The following is a 17,951-nucleotide window of genomic DNA, read 5'->3' as shown; positions in this document are numbered from 1 at the left end:
CTACTAAACTGTGAAAATAAAGGCAAAGGGACACTATTTAAGTCACTTGTTTTTTAACCTTCTGTCACAATCAACTACTTCCTATTCAGCAGTAATTTGCAATTTCCTGCTGTTGATTATATACATATATATAAATGTGTTAACTAGCCCATAGTTTAAACATGCATTTAAACTGAGTAGAAGACTTAAGCTTCTTTTGTATTAATTTCATCTGACTCTTGGCAATTCACACTTCTTCCCACTAGTTTATCACCTTTTAATTATTCAGAGTTTTTCTTGGAGTTTTTTACTTTCCACATGTAAATAGGATTATGTCCTGCACGTGGTAGATTGTGTTCATGAATCACACGCAGGACTTTCAACTGAAATCATACGGATTATAGTTTAAAACACTTTTAAACTAGTAGGCCCCTTTAGTACACTCTGACCACTGAAGCTGAGCAGCCATCAGCATGACCGCATGGTCTGTCCCTTCAGAGCAGGCAGTGACTGGTTGAGTTTTCTGAATATGGCCATCTACTCCATTAAAATCAAATGTAGCTGCAGAAACTTCTTTATATTGCTGCTCTTTCTTAATCAAGGCTCACAACATAGTCAATGAAGTTATAGATTAGTAAAGATTTTGCCCTTAAGTCAAAGTCCTTGTGGTTGGTTTATGTAATTTATAAAAACGTGGCTGGGCTAGAACACATTAAGTATCCTTCTCCTATGTGAAACCCATCCAAGCTCAGGGTAGATTAAGTTAGTTTTGCTTTATATCATGTTGCTTGTCATGAATAATCCTGAAGTCAAGGGTGATAGTCACGTGACATACCATTAAACATGACTGGAGGCTTTTCAAGCAGCTGGTGGACCAAGAGACACAATTGCTGTTAAGGTTAAATGGAGTTCTCCAAGTAAGGATGTGATTTGCCAGCGCAGCTAAGTTATCTAGCAGTCTAAGTCTTGAGGAAAGACTTCTAAATCTCTTCTGTGCTTTGGAAAATTATGCCCTATATCCCTTAGTCTTCTATGGATGTCTCCAGCTGCATGTTTGAACCAGAGGGTATGCCAAGTTGATTATGTTTTCTAAAACAACCTAGCTTTTCACTGTGAAAGAGGCCAAAGAGGGCAGTGCAGCACAAGGTGACAAGCTTCAAGCCTCAGAATAGTCACAGATTAGCACAAATTGCTTTCGTAAACAGGATTTTGCAGAGACTGGAGCTGTTAATTGTTATTGTAATGCACAACGTTTTAATTGAGTTAATCGGCACAAAATGTTTATCTCTATTGACTGAGATAAAATGTCAAAAGCTCTTTGATGGCAATTGGAATTACAGTAGGCAACCTTGACAATAGAAGTCAATGTTTTACAATGTGCTGCTGTTCAGATGTGTTTGCTGGTGAAATGAAGCATAATGTTGCTTATCTCCAAGGTATCCATTTTGCCTTGAGAAAAGAGTGTCCCAAAGCACCACTGCAGATTTTTTTTTTTTTTTTTAAGTTCCAACTGGCTGTAGAGAGAGGTGAAAGATAGACTGACTCAGGTGAATTCTACTTCTCCGGGGAAGCTCCATTTGCACACTCTTAGGCAGGCTTAAGCTTTCACAAGAACATGCAGGGCTTTGCTTTGCATATCACCCATAGCTGTGGGCTTGTGTGCTCTCTCCAAGGGGACAAACAGACTCAGGGGAGCAGCAGGATGGTCAGCAAACAGCCTGGTCCATCCCTCCTCTCACTGCTAAGGCATTGCCTTGTGGTGCTAGGAAGCTATCAAAGAGATGTGAAAGAGGAAAAAAAAAAAAGTTCAAGCACCAAGCCAGAGACACTCCGCAGGCGGGATCCAAAACCGAGAGTCCTAAGGCCAAATGGGAATTTAGCCAGAGACCGTGACGTGCTGCCTGGCTCCCAAGTCTCAGGGCTGCTAAGAAAAGTCCGACTGCTCTTTTTGGAGGTGTATGATGTCTTACAGCTCCCAGCTGTCTTCCACTGAGTTCGAATGAAGTCCTTATAGTTATATTAGCCCAGCTACTACACGTCTATCCGGTGAAGACCCTCAAGGAAAATAAGCCAACGCAATCTGCAGCAAATAGGAGGGCAGCTCCTGACCCCTCTGCAGAAGCACGTTCCCGAACAGCGAAGATCCAGGTGGCTGTTGCCAGTGTCTAGCCATGCCTAGGTGTAGATCCCTGCCAGATCAGGCCAGCACCAGCAGGCAGGCAGGGGAAGGTGTGTGTGAAGAGCAGGCGAGGGCATACCTCCTCCTCCTAGAGACAGCGCTCATGGCTGCTGGTGCCCACCGGCGCTGGCAATACGCACAGCCGCTGCTAATGGCAGTGAGCACGCCGCGTCTGGGAAGCTCAAGTGAAAACGTAGCTGTGTCTTTCCCTTTTTATTACGGCATATCATTTTATCAGCCCAGGGGGTTTCAGTTCTCTTCAAAATTATATTTGTAATTTAACTTCCAGGAGCACAGCTCCCAACTTTGTTCAGAGTCAGAAGCTTCTCAGCAGTCCTTTGGTATCAGAGAGCGCTGGAACGCAGCCACGGGTCAGAAAACGCTGCCCAGGAAAGAGGGTGATGAAAGTACCGACACTTTTGTTTAAACAATTTGCCTTCCTTTTCCCCTCGAGGAATAGTTTATAAATCGTATACCTGTCAAAGCGGTGCCAACACACTACTCAGACAAATTTCTATTTTTGACATGAGCATGTGTTTGGCTGCACTTCCGATAGCTGGCTGAAGCTGTGTTATTCTGTGTTATTATGTGATACATCCAGACGGAGCATCTCTGTGTTCCAGCTACCACCGTCTGTGAATGGGCAGGTCACCCACTCAAACTAGAAGTGCTGAGGACTGATTCTTAGTCCCTTGTTAATTAAATATTAGGAAGCAGCTGAAGGTTTGGGGTTTTGGTTGGTTTTTTTTTTTTTCCTTTTTTTTTTTTTTCCTGCTGACGGCTTGCAAAAACTATTCCAGCAGACTGGAGGGAAGGAATGGACCTGAGCAATAAAGTGAGGCTGAGGTTGCTGCAAGCAACAAGCACCAGATGGGTCTATGTGGCCAGACAGTCCAGTTCCTCTAACTGATGGTGAGAAGTGGAGAAGCTCTGAGTCTACACTCATTGTATTTGTTCCTGGAGCACCTGCTTTTCTTTACATATTTTTCATATAGTTTACCTAAGGTCACGTCTGTTGGTTTGGACACTACCATCTTTTAAGTGTAGGAATAAAAAAACAGAAGGGTGCCATAAAGCCATCAAAAAAATATTTTCAGGAATCAAAATCCCCATAAAATATTTCCATAAGATTGTCTAAATAACTTGCTGCATCTGTTCTACCTATTATTCATTCTTCTATCCTAGGGTGAACTTTTCTGAAAGAGGCATCTGGTGACATATTTTGTTGTGTTAGCTAGTATAGCATCCGATAAATGAAGTAGTTTAGTAAGCAGAGTACCTACCAGGCCATCGATAGTAAATCCACAAAAGGTTAATGAAGCCTGAAACTACAGTCATTTTTGTGTGATGGCCTCTCTGCAACCTCTTTGAAGGAGACATCTCTGTGGTGTGAGCTGCAGACAAACTACTCCAATGGAAACGAGCTACGGCTGGGGAGCATGGGCAAGCAGGGAGAAGTGATTGTGGGAGCAAAAGCAGGTTGGAGCTCCAGGATTTCTGTTTTAACATGATTTGGGGTTTTAACCTCCTCTTCTCTGCGAAACCCTGTCTTTCCACAGCAATCTAGCATGGAGAACTTTAGTATGCTTTTGTTATTTCTTGCTTTTAAGTTTGATACACATGTTTATCTGTCCCTTGGAAAAGGTCTGGTCTTATTTCAGTATTTTTTTTTTATGTCTGGGAATTAAAGTGGAATATTTTTTTCCATCAGCAGAGTAAAAGGCAGCTCCATAGGCAGTTTCCTGGGATGCTTGTGCTTCAGAGTTACACCAGAGAAATAAGATGTGCGATACAGTTGGCTTTCACTCATATTGTAGGATATCATGTAGGTGCAAAAGGATGGGTCTGCATTACCAGGTCAGCTGTAAAAATCAATGCAGATACAGGCTCAGTTTTTTATACAGCTTTTTCATTAGCTGTTTTCAATTATTCTTCTCTTGACCAATACTTTTTATGCTGACTATACAGCATTCTTTTTTTTTTTTTTTTTTTTTTTTTTAGTATTCTGTGTTGCTAAATGTTTGCAATGATTCCTTATTGCACGTTACTACAGAGGGAAAAAAAAAGGTTTACAGGTAGTTAATTGTACGGGACAGAGCATTGCCACAAAGCTTTGCAAAAATTAAACTGATGTGGCATCATAGCAGGACAATCCCTTGAAAGTGTTCGAATGTTAAAGGCTAGCACAGAAAGCAGAAGGGCAGGCAGTTATCCAGGTGAACTTACATTGGCAAAGGGAGGTGAGAGAAAAGAAATTGTTTTGCAAATATGTGACAGGAACATACAACAGAGAAAAATATGTTGAATTGTAAAAAACAGGATTTATTTTGTCAGTTGAGGCTTAGAGCTCTTTGGAATAGAGGTTATTTCACATGTTGCATTTTTATGTATTTATAAAGCAGGTTCTGACCTCAGACAAAGGTATTTTCAGAGTCTCACCTATCTGCATCTTTAGTTATCTAAATACATTTCATAAAATGACCCAAAGTCATGTGGATTTAAAACCACCTCAGGTCTATAAATAAAGAATGATGATAAATGGCAGAAAAATGAGCTGTGGCAGGTAGATGTGCTGTGACCACGGGGACTGGTCTGTTCTTATTTTGCATCCGCATTAATTAGCTAGAAGTGGGAGTAAATAGCATCTTAATAGAGAAATATTACAAAGGGACCTGGAGAAGTTGTAGGGATTAATTAGATAAGCTTCATAAGACATTTTGAATATGAGTACTTCTTCACATACTTTCACTTAATTAAACATTTATTTCATCTTACAAAAGCTCACTATAAAGAATTAGGTTTTTTATCAGTCAAATAAGCATGTAAAAATTTAATTTATACCTATAAAATTTTTTCTTTCGTTCTCAATGTACGTAGAAGATGTGTCTCTGTGGTGTAGGCCTGTCTGTACATACGTGTGTATATGGGAGTAATAAAATATGTGAGGAAATATATGCACTCCCACAATATCTATATTGGGACAGAACTAAGAACAGTTCTCTAAAAAACCAAGAGTTTCCATCATCTATTTTTTATATTCACAGAAGTAGTAAGAGAAATGAAGAATGGACATGTGCAGGTGAAAACACTTCCCGTGTTACAGTGCTAACTCCTCTTTATTAGAATCTGGATGGGAAAGAAGAAAATAAAAATCTATTGTTCATTTTCACTTTGATCATCATACCCATCATTTTACATACCACATGCTTTCCTCTTCCAAGGGCATATATTGTATTTATTCTGCAGCTGCAGTATATTGATTTTGGACTACCGAGTTCAGTGCAGATGAGTGACAAACTAAATAAGCTGCTGGTTGACTGATAAGTAACCGTGTTTAATCTCTTGGCTCCAAAATGAAATCCCATAACTCATTTCAACAGTTTTAGTTCTGGTACTCAGCTGAGAGCACACAATCATCTATATTTTTTTTAAATAAAAGTAAAGACTTGTAGTAGAATAGAAGCTTTCATGGAAACTGCTGCAATTCTGCATTCTACCTCTACCAAAGTATACACAGAATTATTCCAGATTTACACTAATGCATCTGTATAATTTCAGCTGATAGTTTTCATTAGATGCAAATATTCATCTGCATTTCTTTTGCGTTGTATTTATTGTTCAGTAACTGAATAGATTATTACTCCTTTTTAACATCTGTAGTGTTTCCTAAGCCTTCATCCACTGAATAAACAACAGACTACACAACTTCCTAATGCAGTGCTCTGGGTTTTAAAATATGGATATCAGATGTACCTTCTTGAAGAAACATTATTATTATTAATGATAATAATTTATTGTTATATTTTCTACAAATATAATTATTATATATATATAAATATATTTCTTTCTACTTTTGTATTATTATTTTCTTACGTCTCCTATCAGTAGAAACAATCCAGTTACCTGTAAGTAGTGGTAAACAGTGTAAATCTTACAACATGCACACTGAAATCTTAAGGCAGTAAAAGTGAGTGTTTTTGAAATGCCAGCTACAGTATTTAACCCAAAACATCATAGAAAGAAAAGAAAAGAAAAGTTGTTCTCTTTCTTGGCACAGCTGGACAACATGCCCAAGGAGAGCTTGCAAACTGTAACACAACACAATGGTATCAAATGAATTGTGGCATACATACTCCAAGGCAACTGAGAGCAGAGTATGTTCCATAAAATCACAGCTTGTGCAAGCTCATGCATTGCAAACCATTAGACTGCTTGAAGCCAAGCTGTGTCTGCAGGGGAGGTGTGACTGCAACATGGCCAGGCATGCTCAAGCTCATTTTTCCCTAACTGTGGTGGCTATGGCACCGGTGAAGGCCTCCAAGAACCTGACATCTCTGATACAACAGATTTATTACTGTCAAAACCTGAACTGGCTGAAGTACTGTTAGCGCTGCCCATGGGCTCTGGAGTCACCCTTGAGTTGCAGCAGAGGCAGACTCATTGCCAGCTGACCTTTTTTTACTGAAGAGGAACAATCATAGATACCCTGTTTGTAGGTGTTTGTATAAATAGCCATTTTTGATGCCTTTTTTAAGATCATAACAGTTTTGGAGTATCGCTGAGATCTTTCATACAGAAATGCCTGAATGCAGTAAAGGAATAAAAGTGCCTAAGAAAATAAAAATTTCCTAAAAAATTACCTAAGAAAAATAAAAATTTCCACCTGTAGTTTGGAATAGGAATATATGCAATCCAATAACGTGGCTGCCATCTGACTGAATGGCATGGCCTGCAAGGAGGAGAAAAGAGTATGCTTCTGAATGACTTATTCAATAAAATCCAGTAAAGTGGGTTTGATAAAACGTTAGCTGAACAGTAATTAGCCAGGGTTTGTTCTCACTTTATGTGCTAATGGAAAAGCAAGTTTCAGCACAGAATGGCTGCTTGAAAACCTCTCATTAAGTGAACGTGCACGGGTTTTTAGCATTTTCTGGTTAGGCAGACTGTAGGTTATCTAAACTAAGGCATGTTAAAAAATTATCAAGCATTCCAATAACCTCGGGCTAAACTTGTGTTTGTTCCTAAAGGAGGCTGTGATAACAGCACCGTTCAGACAATTAAAATACAGTAAGGTTCGCAGCAGAGGTGACTGGCTGTTTGAAAAGTGCTGCAGCACACAATTTATGACATCCTTTATTTTAACACTGCTCAGTATATCCTGTAAATGCTTTAATGTGCTTAAGCCAGTTTATTCCTTTGTTAATGGTCCGTGATTGCAATCAGGCATGCCCCATAGACAGCTTCACACTTCCGTGTGAGGTATTATTTGATAAAAACCCTAATCAATAAATCTAATTTCTTCTCTTGCCAGATACAGTTACATAATGTGTTTCCAATTTGGGCCTGGATCAGTTTCCTGGAATGCTGAATAACCTGTGAGAATTTGTAAGCTTTATACCAAGTTGGCATTCAAAATAATTATGACTGGACTTTAGACCTTGCTTTGTAAAAAGAAAATAGGACTGTCCTTGAAACAGTCTCATCTTTCTGCAAGATTTTAAGAATAATTGAAAAGGTTGTAGAATTAAATGAGTATAGTGTATGTAGTTCAGAGTGTAGCTTCCAGGGTCAGGCTGGCAGAGGACAGTGACAAAAGGGTATTTCCTTTTTATAACACCACATTTAGAGTCCAGCCATAAGGATTTCAAGTGCTACTCAATGGAGAGTGGGATTCCTCATTTTCAGTGCATATATCTGGGCCTGTTCTTGTAGGTTTTTTTTTTTTTCTAACGACTGCCTACTGTAAAAATATGGAAATAGTCTTTTTGCCAGACAGATTGGCTGCTGGCAGCCCCTGGGAGACCCAGGGCTGGCAGCCCACACTAGGTTGCCTCAGAGCAGTACCTGAGGAGTCTAGGTACCTCATACTGGGTGTCAGTTCTGATTCAAGGACTAGATTTCTAAAAATTAGACATTTCATCAGCTCACCTGTGAAAAAAATGGAAATAAATAAATATCAGAAAAGGGTGATTCCTCTTACACTTAAATAGGTACCTCAGACAGGTGGGATTAGTGAATGTCCAGGGATGCCTGTTCTATCTAAGCTGGCTGTCGGGGGAGTTCAGCCTGGATTTAGGTAAGCAATTTTTAATCTTTCCAGGTGGGCAAGGCCTCATTCACCTGTCTTAATCTTCATTCAAGCAAACAACACAAGGGCAAATGCTGAAAGAGGGTTCTTTTAAATTGTTGTTGTAGTAGTAATAGTAGCAATTGTTGCTATTGCTGTTACAGGCACACTGTTACAGGCTATTATCATCATAATTGCGTACAGAGATTAATACCAAAGTCCATAAAAGATGAACAAAAATCATCACAGGTGTGACCAGGGCTAAAGAAAACCCGTATTTGTGGTACTGTTAGAAGCATTCTGTGCTTTGCTTTTCAAAATTACTTAAATGAGGTTTTAGGTAACATTATTAGACAAACAATTACATGGTGAAGAAGCATCCAGACCAACATTCGGTTACAATCATGTTCCAACCACAGGTGTATGGCAGATCCAGTGTGTGTTCAACACACAGCAGATACCCATGTCCAGGGCATGCAAATGAAGTGGGAAACCCTACACAAAGCTGTTTCCATCTGTGATCTTAGTAGTTGGCCGAAAGTTCGAAGGTCTTGTAGGTTATTCCCATTGGAGGAAGATATTGATGCTACTCTACCAATAAAAATGTATGCAGCCCTGTTTTCTTCAAAAATGTACAGTTTAAAACAACTAGAGGCCATTTCCTTGCCAGTGGTGTCAAACCTCTTTTCTGCCAGAACCTTCCAAAGACTCTTTCAGAGTCCTTCACTGGGGCAATGTTATTGTGAATACTCAGGATATCTTGGTGATTCTTCTGGAGGCTATTTCTGAGCTGAGATTTGCAGCTTGATTTTTGTCTCTTGCATGCACGTGTTTTCACACACACATCCATTTATCCTGCTGGAGAGTTTAAAATCCCAGGGAAGTACAGTATTTTTTTTCTGCCTGAGGTAAAGATCTGAGTCAATACTTTAGATTTGGAAAATACTGTTATTTCAGCCACCTGCATCCATAAAAGAACTTAGTGGAACTTAAATGAAGGGTAGTGAAGACTCTTTCAATTAGATTTAAGCCATTCGAAAGCCAATATGAAATGTATTTCTTCGTAGCAGTCTTCAGAGGTGATTCCAGTGGAATGAGTCATCATTTTGGGCTATATTTGCTCCTACATCATTCTCAGAAGACAAACTGCACCTTTGGGTGATGAATGCTTGCTTATTAGAGAGAAACAATGCTGTAAAGCTCCAGCAGCTAGCTGCTTAAATATCACATAGGGATGGAATTTTTCTAGATGAAAGCCTGAGATTTTCTGTGGATAAGTAGTGTGTGTCCTTGGGAGGTTCAATTATACTGGGAAGAGTTTCTATCCAGCATGATAAAGATCAGAATTAATAAAGATCAAGGGTCACCTCAGAAACTTTGTATTTCAGGATATGGAAAACACCCTGGTTAAATTCACTCAATAGATATCATCACTAGTCTCAGAGCACTTAAAAACAGGAGAAAAAGCATCGCTCTGCAGTCAAGTAAATTACCAGTATAGTCCAATTAAGCACACTATTTTGCAAAAAAAATAGTCTATTTTAAAGAGAAGAATAACCTCCTGGTACTTATGCATATGATTTTATATCCAAACTGCCAGTCCTTAGACCACTGTACAAATGATAGAGAATGAAAAAAACGTATTGCTACAACATCGTTTAATTTTTGCTGACCTTTTTAATTAAGATTGAGTTTCTAATTCAGAATTATTCTTTACTGATGACATTTTTTTGCAAGCCCAAATTACTTACAACCTGTCCTTTATGGAAAACTTTGTTTTCTGGTTTAGTTCAATTCTATTTTATACTGATCCTTATACCACTCTTATTTCATAATATTATGCAATTACATTATATCACTGCCAAATATATCTATAGAATGCTATAGGGTGGTAATTTAAAAACCCCTCTAAAGATAGTTCAGATATTCAGTATAATTTTCTATTTATATCTAAAATTTTGGAGTAATCTCTTTCTGTTCAAGAACATATTGATTTCCAGGTATCTATTGATTTCTTTGGGACCTTTCCACAGTGGAGGGTTTGCTTAGTGAGATATAAAAGGTGAAGTACAAAAAATAATTAGTTTTGCAGTATGAAAGAATGGCATACAGAGAGACTCACTTTGGTTTAAAGTGATGACCTTAGAGTTAGATCTTTCCAGAGCAACTGAACTTTTGCCGTTGCTTATATAAACTCAGTGTATATGCTAGCAGATCTCCACTTGAGCAAGACTGACAAGAAAAAAAGCTATTTCTTGTCAAATATTTTTGGGGGAAGATAGTTTGCATGACTGATATTTAATCAAGATGCATAAACACACTTTGCCAGCAAATTACATTTCTGAGAGCAAAGACCCTTACAATGAATGTCATACACCATAATATTGTTAAACATATTTTCAGGCTACTTAATTCTCCCTTACAAAGGCTGATGCATATTATGAACAAAGTTGTTTGTATGATGTAAAGGTAGTTGCAAGCACACTCATAATATGTAATAAAATAAATACCTTTACATACATCAAGCACTGGAACAGGCTTCCCAGGGAAGTGGTTGAGTCCCTATCCCTGGAGGTATTTAAAAGATGTGTAGATTTGGAGCTTTGGGACATGGTTTAGTGGTGGATTTGGCAGTGTTAGGTTTATGGTTGGACTTGATGATCTTAAAGGTCTTTTCCAACCTAAATTATTCTATGACTGCATATCTTACCACACTACAGTGTGTCCTTCTGGCCAGTCTCAGAAGCCTCAAAGACGGAGATAAGAGAACTGAACCTCCAGTAAAGTTTTTGAACCATATTAGGGTGACGCATGTTGAAAAAGTGAAGCTAATTTATGGGCAAGTGGTACCACCCAGTCTCAGAAGCGAAGGCAGATAAGAATCTTATCAGTCATGTGATCAAACTCAGACTTCCTTGCATGATCACTCTTATTTGCTCTGAGCTTTCCCAGATGCCAAGCATATCACAAAATATCTCATGTAACAAAGAGGTTTTCCCAAATTTCTAGGGTCATAGCTGAACTGCAGAACTTAGATCCCAAACTATTCACTCTAGAATATGTCTTGTATATAATACTGCTACACTCTAATGATCAAGAGGAAAATAGGAGGAAATCTGATTAAAAGTCCAAGCCTTCTGCTTGTTAAGTTTTTTCTTTCTGTTAATTTATTACATTTTCATTTATATCCTAGTAAAATAATAATATATAATATGTATAGCATAGTCTTTATATAATACATAAAAGTATAAATATATACATGTATAAAAGTATAAGCATATAAATATGTATATATACGTATCAGATTAAAAATTGTGTCTTCTGTGAAACCCAAACCCCAACTGGTTTATATTCCACTTAGTGAGAAATTAATTTGCCTAGGTATTATGTTGTTTGTCTTGCCAATAACCTGATTGGTACCCAGTGTCAGTGTATCTAACTGTTTTCTTGGAAAACGGTTTCTAGAAATCAGTTTCACTTGCAGTTCTTTGGCTTTCTAGACGTGTGGGCCTTGCATAGAAGTCATTAGCATCCTTGACAAATATTTTTCCATTGCCTGTTGTCCTCTGCTCAGTAAATTGAGAGCTTGCTTTTAAGCTACTTGATGCTTACAGTAACATGAGACAATCAGCACCCATCTAGCAGCAGGACTTCAAAGAGAAATCACTCTTTCCCCTGCCAGCCCTGACCCATGCACAGCAGTTTCTGGAAGCAGCTGGGTTGCTTTGAACTCAACTTTAACTTTACTTCAGAGCCAACTTAGGGCTCTTATATAGGATGTAAATTGGTGTAGCAAGGTGGTGTAACCCACTGGTGAGTGGGTGTTAGAGGGCCCCCTCTGTGCAGACCCATAGCATGTGTGAGTTGCTATAATCCCTGACCACAGCCTTGTACTTCTTTAGTTCATGCTGGAGTAACTTATGCTTTTACTTCTGCCTATCCCCAGCTGAACCTTAATAAATAACTCTTATTGCAAACTGCTGGGCCACCTGGGGATCAGATCTGGGGGAGCCCCACTGATCAAATGAAAGTTCTTTGAGCAGAGGAAATACACAGCTATAAATACCGGCGGCAAATAATTTTCTTCCTTGCGTTTTTCCCCCATGGGTACCAGTCCCTTGACCATCCATGCTCTATGTCCGTTGATTCATGCTCCTCTTGAGCTATATTTAGGATTAAACCAGCTCATTCCTTCTGAGAGGAGACTGGCTGAGGTTATATAGATTATTACTCTGGGGGCTGTAGTGCAGTCTTCACCTTACTTCAAGCACTTTGAAATGAGGAAACAGACGGGTGCCAAATGGCAACCAGAAACAGTCTGGATCAAGCGACATGGTGGAGATGCAGCCGGCCCAGTCTCAATGGGGACAGCCATGGGCAGATCCAGCACAGACCTCCCATGGTCAGGGGACTAGAAGCCCCTCAGAGGGAAGAACTTTAGCAGCACATATATTCAGATTATACTGATTATTCATATGGAATCCATATCGTTATGAGGCACAGCTCCTCAGTATCTCCTGTGAATGTCCCAGGGCCAACCTTTCCTTGTCAGCTGCACCTGGTCCTTTCAAGGCAAGAAGCCTTTGAAAGCATCCATGTGGGATACAGTGGGGGGTAAGGACAGACATGACTGGATGGATAAGTGTCAGTTGATAGGAGATCATGAGCAGTGGAGGGAAAAACACATGCTTTATTTGCTACTGAGGCCTATAATTAAATTCTCTACAAGTGACACAAGGAGAATTTTCAGTCAGATCTTTGCACAGAATTTTAAACTGGATATACTGGCTCAGAGCTCATGGTCTTCTTATCAACTCCCCTTTTTCACCTTACTACTAAGTGCATATCTTCTTTACTAAGTCCAAAAGTAGATAGCCATGATTTAGGCTATAATTGCCAGCAAAAAATACGTCAATCTGACTAATCAGAATATGATTTAACAGATTTGTTCACAGGCATAATATGATACTGGAAGAAAGGTCCCTTTCTAGAAGAAAATGACTTACATGTTTTATACACCGTACGTACGTAACTCTTACTATCAGTTCCCACCAGCCCAGTAAGTGGAAATCACCACATGGATATTTAACAAAAAAGATAGCTTTGCTGTCTGACTGAATTTCCTCAGGGTTTGTTTGTGTAGGAGCTCCAGATGCTAACTAACACCTTCTGGAGGCCCTGCTGAAACAATACAGAACTGTTGCGTAATTTAACTGAAAAAGGGAGAGACCTTTTCTTAAACAAAGCAAATAATGTTTTAAACTGGAGGAACCTTAGAAAAAGAAGTTAAGTCCTTTTCTGTATGTCAGCTGAAATGAACACTGGCTCTCTTAGAGAAAACCAACTTGCAGGAGGCGTCAGGCAGCTTCCCCAGGGCTTGGGCTGTGCCAGGGCTGACTGAGACACCCAGCAGTGGCAAAGGAGGTGCTTGAGGGGGACTACCCACTTTGCAAAGCCCTCCAACAACACCAGCTCAGAGTTTGGAGCCAGAAAAACATCTAACAAAGAATAAATTATCATGTTTCAGTAAACTAATGTCAAGCAGGAAGACCCACAGGTTGCCGAGAATCAAGAAATGGAAGTCAGCTATTCAGGCAAAGCTGAATTTGCTCAGTGTCTTGAATGCAAGTTCAGGGGGAGCAGGGCATAAACAGAAGTGTGAGTAAATAGCAAAACTAAAGAAAAGAGGTGGAAAGCCCAGAGCTGAAAGGATCTAGAAAGCTAAACTAAGATTTCCAGTGCACATGGGATATTTGATTTGCTAATTGATCAATTTACTTTTACCTACACAAGCAAAACATTATTATTTCTCACATTGTGGACACAGTCATACCTAGGCAAAGATCCCATGGGCGAATATAACTTTTCATAAGCCCTTCAGTTTCTATTGCTTTCATTATTTATATACCATTCAAACAGACCTGTCAGGTCCTCCATGAACGTGCAACCTCTGTAACATCTCCCATGTAATATTTCTTGTAATGATGACCATAATTTCTACATTTGCAGTGTATTCCCGGGTTTTGAGGCCCTTTAATCTGTCAGGCAGCAGCTTGCCATGGGGAATCACAGAGCAAGGAAGACACTGTGGTGCTTCAGGGCAGCCCAATGAGATGCACCTACCAGGGCCCCAAAGGTCCTGCTCCACCCTGTGACCCAAGGGGCTGGATTTGGTGCTGTCCCACCAGGCACCACAGCATGATCTAACACAGGGAAGCAGGAAACGTTAGAGAGATTTTGTTAAAATGGTACAACTTCTGTGGGTTGACAGGACCTTAGTTGCTTAGATGAAAAGTAATGAAATAAATTGCAGTCATGAAAAAGGAAATCTGTCATCTAGTTTTTATTGCTTAAACTAGTTGGGGGAGTGGAATGGCTACATTGCTGCAGCTACATCATTTACATGGACTGAGGATCCAGCCATTCAGTATAATTTAGCAATTTTCCAATCTCTTATTCAGCAGAATGTAGTCTGAGGTGACCTTTTGCACGAACCTCTAAAGGCCACAGAAACTGAATACTTCCCAAGCTGACCATCTGACTTATCCTTGTGAAAAGTTACTCTGTATTAGAAGGTCAAAAGAAAAAGAAAAGAAAAGGCTCCTCAGCAGGGAGCTGCCCTTTGGGATGTTAGGTAATTTAAATTAACTGGCATCATGCTGAGTAGCTTACATTTCTATATCTGTATGTGAGTGGGAACAGCTAAGGTCAAAGGGTCAGCCTCTTCTTCAGTGGGAAGGCATCCTTTTGCTGCCCCTTCCTCGGTGAGCATGATGCTGAACATCAGTTTCTTTTGGGGTTGACTCCTACATTTTGCATGTCATGGCAAAATAAATGAAAATGTTAATGTGACAACAAAAGTAAAAATAGATTTTTCTTTCCCCTGACTGTTACCTTCCAGGATTCCTTGTCAGAGTTGCTCAGCATCCTCACATTTCCACTAAGGCTATAATGCTAGTCCCTAGACATAGGAGGTTTTGTAGGAAAGCTAGTATTAACTTGTGCAACTACTTGAATGGGGAAGTTTGTAATAAATGGATAGAAGAGAAGCTATTAGGAACTTGTTTAAACATATGACCTCTAGCTATTAAATTAGAAAAAAAATTGCAAAAAGTGAAATAAGCTTTCTGCTAACAGCACAGTGGGAGTTTAAATGGTCTTGTAGCCTATCCTCCCAGGTCTAGGAACCAGAGTCTCTAGCACTATGTCAGGCTTTCTCTGTGATGCTGAGTTTCTGCAGGCTCTGCCCGATATGAGTAAAATGGCAGAAATAATAATTGAAAGGTATTTTGCAAAAATCCACTCATTTATTTTTTGAAAAGTACTTTGACGCACATATATAAAATGAGCATATTGCATCAGGAATTTAAGAAGCAGTTCCAAAGGTTTTGTTCTCACTCCAATGCAGAGATTGTTTTCTTTTGATTCGATTCAGTGTGATTCAACTTGATCCAGTTCTGTTCCCATCAGTACATTGTTCCCTGTCTAGAACAGGTTTTCTGCATGTGCTTTTCCCTTACCTCTCTTCTTTCCTGTGGGAGAGGAGGGGGGAGAGTTTGCATGAGCTTTTAAGATTTGGGGATTTGTTTGTTTTTCATTTAATGTATGAGTGATGTGCTATGCATTTTGCTAAGGACAATGAAGCTACAGAAAAACATCTTTCACTGGGAAGGGAGGACAGGTTGATATTGCAAGCCAGTATCAGTGAAGTTTGTGATGCTTCATTCCCCATTCATTCATTCATTCATTGAAATTACCACTAAGAAACTCAAAAATGACTAAAACATTTTGAGCAGAACACAGCTGTTATTACAGCTCATGAGTTAGCCACAAAACAACTCAATAGCATCTTTACATAGATTTTGTAATTTTAAAAATTTCCTATAAAGGTTTCTCAAATTTTTGTTTTAATGCACTGCCCAAGATCACACAATGCACTATTGGAACTCAACATACTTTTCAGACTTTTGAAGTTACTTAGTTCCACTTGGTGTTTCACACCACATCAGAGGTGTGCATTATCTCACTGTAACACAGTCTTGCCATGTCTCATTGTATAATTAAGCTCCTGCATACCAACTAAATCAGTTAATGGATATATTACTGATAAGCTTATTAATAGAAGGACAGGTCAAACTGATTCAGAGCCATTAACATATCTCTAAACAGAAGATTGCATTAGAGACTGAAGGCAGGACTGTTTATTTGTGCAATTGCCCTATCACTGAACTATTGACTAGTGCTGTTTTGTAACTCAAGAAATCTGCATATTATTCTTGCCAAAGTGAAGACAAGGAAATGTACCATAGACTTCAAAATGCTATATAAATTAAGATTCCAGCCAGTAACCAACTGCAAATGGAACTGGGGGATAGGGAAGTGAGGTTTGAGGCACACCAGAAATTAAATTTATGCCACAACTTAAATATCTAAAGCCATTTGTGCCAATCATCTATGTTACCCTTATAGTCAATAAATTGAAGGGTGATTCATCTCACCTGTTTCTGACACCTATTGTGTAGATGAGGTGAATCACCCTCCAGGGTTGGCTGTTTTTTTTCTATCAACGATTAGATAAGTCTTGAGTGGCTGGTTTAGATTTAGATAAGTAACATGTAGATATCTCGACCCTGTAGATAAATTCCACTCTGTATAGCAGGAAATTATCCACTAAATGTGCTTCTTCCCCATAGTCAAAGTTCTACACAGAGTACGGAGAGGCAGACCTAGGCTGACTTTCACCAGTAGACTAAGCCACAGCAGAGAAGGCATTTCAACACAACTACTGCTTAGTTGGGACACCTTGGACAGTTAGGTGTGCACTTGTTTTACTAGCCTGACCTGAAATCCATGCCATGATTTCTTCACTGCCATTGTTATTCAACTCTTGCTGGATTAGCAAGATGCACCCCCATACTTCAATCATGTCTTCCTCTTACAGATTACATGGAACCTAAATTTGTGACCCACCAGATCTACATGAGTCAGGGAGCATGGAAAGCTGTTTTGTCTTCCAGTGATCATTACTGATTTTGGTCTTGTCAGATTATAACTTCTTTCCAAACCAAAATGCATCTACTGTATTGGAAAACAGCCTACTTAAAGTGTGCATGAGGCTATCATTCCCACCAGGCTCCCCAACCATGGGGAGACAGACCTGCTGTTTTCCTAAGTCATGTGACAGCCAGCTCTTGAGAGGAGATAAGTTATAACTTCCACTGAATATGTGGCCTCTTGGCCAAAGAAGACGACTGATTTCATTTTTTTGTGATGTTAGACCAGTTTACTTGAGGGCTAAGATGAAGCCTGAGACCAACAGTAACTCAGTTAAAATAATGCCATCACAGAATAAACAGCTGCCAGCAATTGCCAGATGATTATATTGAAGTTCCTGTCTTGATTTGTAGATGAAAAGAGCTAAGATAAGCGTCTGAAATGTTTATGTAAACCATCACAGGGATCTAAGAGTAAATCTGATAACCAGACTGTGCTCAGACATTGTGCTAACAGCCCTTCTGAATCCATTAGCAGATTACATTTACCTGATCATTGCATCATTGTATTAAAATACAATTAATCACACTTCTAACACTTTTTTTTTTTTCAGGAGGACAACACTTTTACTAGAAGTTTATCCAAAGCCTAGCATGATGGTACTACTAAGTTTCAGCCCATCCAGCTGTTAGTAAGGTGCACTGACAGAAAGTAGGTCTGTGCATTTTTCTG

The sequence above is a fragment of the Pelecanus crispus genome, chromosome 3 (genome assembly GCF_030463565.1).
Source record: "Pelecanus crispus isolate bPelCri1 chromosome 3, bPelCri1.pri, whole genome shotgun sequence".
NCBI lineage: Eukaryota > Metazoa > Chordata > Aves > Pelecaniformes > Pelecanidae > Pelecanus > Pelecanus crispus.
This window is presented reverse-complemented; position numbering follows the sequence as displayed.